Source organism: Hordeum vulgare, chromosome 4H (genome assembly GCF_904849725.1).
Source record: "Hordeum vulgare subsp. vulgare chromosome 4H, MorexV3_pseudomolecules_assembly, whole genome shotgun sequence".
NCBI lineage: Eukaryota > Viridiplantae > Streptophyta > Magnoliopsida > Poales > Poaceae > Hordeum > Hordeum vulgare.
Genome location: NC_058521.1, coordinates 550,345,956 through 550,353,808, shown reverse-complemented (window position 1 = coordinate 550,353,808; position 7,853 = coordinate 550,345,956).

Below are 7,853 nucleotides of genomic sequence, written 5' to 3'. Positions count from 1 at the left end.
TGTAGGATCCAATATGGGCATCCAGGTCCCGCTATTGGATATTGACCAAGGAGTCTCTCGGGTCATGTCTACATAGTTCTCGAACCCGCAGGGTGTGCACACTTAAGGTTCGACGTTATTTTATGTGTATTTGAGTTATATGGTTGGTTACCGAATGTTGTTCGGAGTCCTAGATGAGATCACGGACGTCACGAGGGTTTCCGGAATGGTCCGGAAACGAAGATTGATATATAGGATGACCTCATTTGATTACCGGAAGGTTTTCGGAGTTACCGGGAATGTACCGGGAATGACGAATGGGTTCCGGGAGTTCACCGGGGGGGCAACCCACCCCGGGGAAGCCCATAGGCCTTGAGGGTGGCACACCAGCCCTTAGTGGGCTGGTGGGGCAGCCCAAAAGGGCCCTATGCGCCTAGGAAAGAAAATCAAAGAGAAAAGAAAAAAAGAGGAGGTGGGAAGGGAAGGAAGGACTCCCACCCACCAAACCAAGTCCAACTCGGTTTGGGGGGGGAGCCGACCCCCTTGGGGCTCCTTGAGCCCCAAGGCAAGGTCCCCTCCCTCCCACCTATATATACGGAGGTTTTAGGGCTGATTTGAGACGACTTTTCCACGGCAGCCCGACCACATACCTCCACGGTTTTTCCTCTAGATCGCGTTTCTGCGGAGCTCGGGCGGAGCCCTGCTGAGACAAGGTCATCACCAACCTCCGGAGCGCCATCACACTGCCGGAGAACTCTTCTACCTCTCCGTCTCTCTTGCTGGATCAAGAAGGCCGAGATCATCGTCGAGCTGTACTTGTGCTGAACGCGGAGGTGCCGTCCGTTCGGTACTAGATCGTGGGACTGATCGCGGGATTGTTCGCGGGGCGGATCGAGGGACGTGAGGACGTTCCACTACATCAACCGCATTCACTAACGCTTCTGCTATACGGTCTACAAGGGTACGTAGATCACTCATCCCCTCTCGTAGATGGACATCACCATGATAGGTCTTCGTGCGCGTAGGAAATTTTTTGTTTCCTGTCGTGGGTATAAGCCTGACAGTAGATGTGTAGGGTACGAATGAGATGGGCAGAGTCCTAGCTACGGCGAGGTTGTATGAGTTCAGGCCCCTCTACGGTGGAGGTAATAGCCCTACGTCTCAGTGCTCTTGGAGCTGGTTACCGAGTGTAATATGGAGTACAATGTTTTTCTAACCCTTTTACCAGTGGGGGAGGGCGGCTTATATAGAGTGCGCTGCCCTCCACAACGGTTCTGATTCAAGGGTGGAGTAGTGGCGATTGAATGCATGCGTTACAGGTAATGTATGCTATAAATGCTAGTTAACGCACCCGGTAACATACGGCAGTTCCCTCCAGGGAGGTTACGACGAACCGAGTGTATCCAGTCGGTAGGTCCGGTGTCCTCCGAGTCTTAGTCTCCGACTGGATAATTCTGGGCCTGTTACCGACTGGATGATGGGGGCACCTTAATACAGTCGGGCATACTTAAGGTCTCGTCCCTTGCGTGGGGTAGTCCTTGGGTAGGACCTGTAGGACAGGCCTATGACCCTACCCTAGGACTATGACCCCATCATTAGTCCCCGAATGGATTGGGGTTGAAACGTCAAAGCAGTGCTCAATGCTCAGATCCGACTGGATTAGGTTCGGCTTAGGCGTTGCTTGCCTCTGTCCATTCTATCCCTCTTGGCCGATGATCCGAGTGAATGTGCTCTGCAGAACGGACTGTCGGGAACCGAGTGCCTTCGCGGCACCTTTTGACACGACCGGTCAACTGACAGCGGCGGATTTTCCGGGATCTCAAATTTCGGGTTCCGCGCGCTTAGCGGGGGCGATGTCAGCGCGCTGGAGTAGCGCCTGACTCCTCGATCCTCGCGCCTTCAACTCTTCCGCCGATATCGCCGCGGCTGGTTGGGCGGATAAGATTTCGGGCCCGCTCGCCAGCGACCCAGTCGGTGTTCTATTTAACTCCGGCCGACGAGACCCTTCGGTTACGCTCGCCGAATCCTCTGCTCTCGCTTGCTCCGTCTTCCTCGCCACCTCTTGCGCTCATACACCTTTCCCTTCCCATCCTTCTCGAAAGCTCGCCATCGCCGCCATGACCAAGGGCCAGACCAGCAAGATGGGGGCCAAGAAGAAGAAGGGCAAGGCGGCGGCTGCCCAGCGGCGGCAGCGGCCTTTGCCAGCGGGATGGATCCAGGGAGACTTTCTCCCCTCCACCGTGACGGAGGGGGGCCTGCTGGAGCTACTAGAGCACGGCCAGCTCGTGCATAAATCTTGGAGGATGCCGGCGGACGACGAGGTTGAGCCGGCGCCACGGGAGGGAGAGCGTGTCTTGCTCCTCAGCCACGTTCACCGAGGTTTCTCTCTGCCTCCCCACCCTTTCTTCAAGGGTATCATGAATCATTTTGGTGCACAACTCCATCACTTCCCTCCGAATGCCATTGCCCATCTTTCTGCCTTCATTGTTCTGTGCGAATGCTTTATCGGTTGCCCCCCTCATTGGGGTTTATTCAAACACATTTTTTCCGTCCGCTCATAAACCATAAAACGCCTTAGTCAATCGGATGACAAGACGCATCTCCTCCAGCTTTGTGGGGGTTTAGGGTTTCAGAAGAAGAATCGGAGTATTTACCCTGCTCTGCAGTTGAGTGAGTCGGTTAGGAACTGGCAGTCGACGTGGTTTTACTGCCAGGACATAGCCTGTCCGAACGCGTCGACTAGGTTGCCTCCATTCAGTCTAGACCGCCCTGCTCCTCCCAAGCAACTCGCTCTCTCGAAAGCGGAGAAGAAAGACATCCAGCCATTGGTTGAGGCGCTCGCGGATGTTGTCAGGAGGGGGGTCACTGGGATGGACTTGCTGGAAGTCTTCATCGGTCGGCGAATCCAGCCTCTGCAAGCCCGCCACCACGCCATGTGGCACTAGCAGGACCTGAAGACTCCACTCGGACCAACGTGGAGGGCACTCTCGAGGAGAAGGTGACCTCCAAGGTGCTCCAAATCACGGGTCCCTGTGAGAATCCCAAGGGAGCCCGCCGAGTGGCGCCTTATGGTGCGGACAATCCTCCACCGAATCAGGTGAGTAGCATTATCCGAGTGCATTGAACTGCTTTAATTTCAGCAACTCATTTATATCTCCGCGTGATGCTTGACGTTTCCAACCGCAGGCGTGGACCAACTGGTTCTCCCTCGTCTCGAGCGGGAAACTGGAGGAGGAAGATGAAGAAGGCAACCAGGAAGGAAGCGTGGAGAGCGACGAATACATCTTCGACAGCGAAGAGTCTGAGGAGGAAAACAGCGAGGAAGAGGAAAAAGATGAAGAGCCAGACTCGCTGCCTCCGCGGCCAGAGCATCGGAATAAGCACCGGCAAGAGTCCGTTGTCTCTTCAGTTCCCCCTGCGTCGCCGAGTGCCCCGCCTGCTTCCCCGGCTGCACCGAGTGTTCGAGGTATCAAAAGAGCCAGGGACGCAGCCACTGAACCTGCGGGCCAGTCCTCCAAGGCGCCCAAATCGAGCGGGTCCAAACCTCGGAAGGCCATGCCGCGGATGAGGATGGCCATCCCCGTTACCTCCACGTAAGCGAATCTAATTTTCGGTCCTTTCTGTTGATCGAGTGAACTCTTGTTTTACAAGTGGAATGGTCTTCACTCGACAGGGTTGCCACTTCTGTGACCTCGCCGGCTCGCCAAGGGGACGACCCCATGGACGCGGACGATGTCGTTTCATCGCAGCCAGGTACGTTGTGGGAGAGTCGGGTATTTTATTCCTGCAGACTGCGCCATCTCTTTCTTCTTCTGAAGCACCGTGTTATTCGGCTTGTCAGGGGGGAGAGCTGACCCGACCGCGGAGCCCGTCGAAGAGCCTGTCCCTGAGGCTGCTTCTCCTGCCGCTGCCCCCGCCACCGACGCTCTACCAAACGAAGCGCCTCCGCCGACTGAACCGGCGCTGACGGGTGAGGAACCTACGGGGGCGAACCTTGGGATGAACCCGGATCTCCCCCCGATTCCCGGTTCGTCGCACGCCGAATTCAACATTCGGTGTGTCCCGGAGGAGCAGGTGGGGGCGGTCAAGGGGACCATGGTTCGGGCGGAGCTGATGGCCGGAGAGGCCAAGAGAGTTTATGACTCCGCTGCTGCTTTATATCAGCGGAGCTTGGAGCTGCGCGATGACATCCGAGTAAGTACCCTAGTAAGTACTTACTTTTCTTCTGTAACCCAGTGGGTGTTGTCGTAGTCTGTTGTTTGCAATGGGTTCACTCCTAGTGAACCCAGTGGGTGTAGTCCCCGAGACTTATGTCGAGTGCTTGCACCGACAGTTGTCTTTATACATTAGGTCTTTATTTTTGTCGTGTCCATAGACAAGATTTCTGAATGCAAGTACTTACTGCAGTCGGAGCACTCTTGCGGAAGAGTTCCCTAGAGTAAACTGCACACAGGTGGAGTAGCTTTAGCCTCGGAGGCGTAGGTGGAAACGTGCACCTCAATAGGGCAGACCTGCTTGAGGTGCATGCCAGTGGGGTCACTCTTAGTGAACCCACTGGGTGTAGTCCCCGAGACCGCTGTCGACTGCTTGTGTCGGCAGGGGTCTGGAGAACCTAGTGTGTATTGAGAAAACTGGTGATAACCCTTTGTTTCGTTTTGTAGAAAACTTGTGAAATGGGAACTTCTTATGAAGCCCTCAGAGCGGAGAGGAATCAATATGCTGGTGAACTGGAAGCTGCAATGCTTGCCATGGCTGGTATGAAGGACGCTCTGGAGGCGCGAGAAAAGTCCTTGGAAGAAGCTCGGGAGGCAAACAGGGTATTGACGGCGGAGACGCAGATGATGAGGAAACATAGGACCGATCTGCATAATCAGATGGGCGCCCTGAACAGAAGGTGCATAGCTCAAGAGAAGTATGTCACCGACTGGGCTGAGCAAACGATGACTTGTTTGGCTGGTAAGTCTTATGCTTTGTTGAGTGGCTTTATCGTGTGTCCGACATTCGGTTTTCATTGTCTGCTTGCTTGTTGGTGGCAGACTTTTGCGGAGACCCTGAAGCGGAAACGGCGGCTGTGGAACAGTCTGTTAAGGACAAAGTTCCACTCGGTGAGGACGCCAATCGGGATCTGCTTCGAGCCCAAATACGCGCTAGCAAAGTAGGTCCTTTCATCGGTCGACTGAGAGAAGTCGTCGGCCGAATTAACAAGGAACTTTGGCCGGAAGACGAGTCGCGGGAGGAGATGGAGACCCTAACGAGCCGACTGGAGGAGGTGTCGAACCAAGTGCAATCGTGGAAGAAATCGGCAGCGCGGTGCGGTGCTGATGTTGCGCTGTCGTTGGTCCGAGTCCATTGCAAGGAGGTGCGGGAAGATAAGCTGAAAGCGTTGAAAGTCGCCAACACGAAGAAACTTCAATTCGAAGACTTCATGGAGACGTTCCTCGAGACTGCCACCCACATTGCTAATGGAATTGACTTGAACACTTTTGTGGAGTCCTCTAGTCCTGACGCTAGCCCAGCTGACGCATGATCGAACTTTATCCTCGGTATGCCGAGTGTTTGCCTGTAAGATATTCTTGCCACTTCTGTTGGCAGTCATACTTTTGGATCGGTGCGGGTAAGCTTGATCCGCACCGAGTCTGTTATCGTGTGTAGACTGTTGGAGTGACAACGAAAACACTTATTCTTTTGCTTGAATGCTGTTTGGAGTTGAACACTAAATGTGTACTCGTAAAATATTAGGACTTAGGTGATACGTGATCGCAGCTAAGTCCCTGAGTGTGACGCAAAGTGCACACTCGGAGGTAGCTAATACTTAGGCGACGCAGGGTCGCAGCTAAGTCCCCGAGTGTGACGCAAAGTGCACACTCGGAGGAAGGTAATACTTAGGCGATGCTTGATCGCAGCTAAGTCTCCGAGTGTGTCGCAAAGTGCACACTCGGAGAAAGTTAATACTTAGGCGATGCGGGATCGCAGCTAAGTCCCCGAGTGTGACGCAAAGTGCACACTCGGAGGTAGCTAATACTTAGGCGACGCAGGGTCGCAGCTAAGTCCCCGAGTGTGACGCAAAGTGCACACTCGGAGGAAGGTAATACTTAGGCGATGCTTGATCGCAGCTAAGTCTCCGAGTGTGTCGCAAAGTGCACACTCGGAGAAAGTTAATACTTAGGCGATGCGGGATCGCAGCTAAGTCCCCGAGTGTGACGCAAAGTGCACACTCGGAGGTAGCTAATACTTAGGCGACGCAGGGTCGCAGCTAAGTCCCCGAGTGTGACGCAAAGTGCACACTCGGAGGAAGGTAATACTTAGGCGATGCTTGATCGCAGCTAAGTCTCCGAGTGTGTCGCAAAGTGCACACTCGGAGAAAGTTAATACTTAGGCGATGCGGGATCGCAGCTAAGTCCCCGATTGTGACGCAAAGTGCACACTCGGAGGAAGTTAATACTTAGGCGATGCGTGATCGCAGCTAAGTCCCCGAGTGTGTCGCAAAGTGCACACTCGGAGGAAGTTAATACTTAGGCGATGCGGGATCGCAGCTAAGTCCCCGAGTGTGACGCAAAGTGCACACTCGGAGGAAGGTAATACTTAGGCAATGCTTGATCGCAGCTAAGTCTCCGAGTGTGTCGCAAAGTGCACACTCGGAGGAAGTTAATACTTAGGCGATGCGGGATCGCAGCTAAGTCCCCGAGTGTGACGCAAAGTGCACACTCGGAGGAAGTTAATACTTAGGCGATGCGGGATCGCAGCTAAGTCCCCGAGTGTGACGCAAAGTGCACACTCGGAGGAAGGTAATACTTAGGCGATGCTTGATCGCAGCTAAGTCTCCGAGTGTGTCGCAAAGTGCACACTCGGAGGAAGTTAATACTTAGGCGATGCGGGATCGCAGCTAAGTCCCCGAGTGTGACGCAAAGTGCACACTCGGAGGAAGTTAATACTTAGGCGATGCGGGATCACAGCTAAGTCTCCGAGTGTGACGCAAAGTGCACACTCGGAGGAAGTTAGTACTTAGGCGATGCGGGATCGCAGCTAAGTCCCCGAGTGTGACGCAAAGTGCACACTCGGAGGAAGTTAATACTTAGGCGATGCGGGATCGCAGCTAAGTTTTTTTTTGTGTGACCATAGTCTGCAACCACGGAAGAACTCTGAATCTGCAAAAGAAACTGAATCTGCTGTATATTATTTCTCCAAAACTTGTTCGTTACACTGCTTCAGTCGGCGATCATGTATAAAAACGCTTGAGGAGGTCTCCGTTCCACGCGCGAGGTTCGTCGGTCTCCTTGTGAATGTTGTAGAGTCTGTATGCTCTGTTGTTCAGCACTTTTGAAATGATGAAAGGACCTTCCCAGGCCGGAGCCAACTTGTGTGGTCTCTGCTGATCCACTCGGAGCACCAAATCGCCAGCCTAGAACGTGCGGCTTGTGACATGTCGTGCATGAAAACGTCGCAGATCTTGCTGATAAATTGTTGAGCGAGTAAGTGCCATTTCGCGCTCCTCCTCTAGAAGATCGACTCCATCTTGCCTTGCTTGTTCTGCTTCGGCTTCGGAGAAGAGTTCGACTCGGGGGGCATTCTGAAGCAGGTCACTCGGAAGGACCGCTTCTGCTCCATAGACGAGGAAGAACGGTGATCGCCCCGTTGATTTGTTCGGAGTGGTGCGGAGACCCCAAAGTACTGAAGGTAACTTTGTTACCCACGCACCAGCAGCATGTCCTATCTCTCGCAAGAGTCGAGGCTTCAAACCTTGAAGGATAAGTCCATTTGCACGCTCAGCTTGTCCGTTGGATTGTGGATGTGCTACGGAAGCAAAATCCACTCGGATACCTTGACTCGCGCAGAAACCTTTGAATCTGTCTGAGTCGAAGTTTGTCCCATTGTCC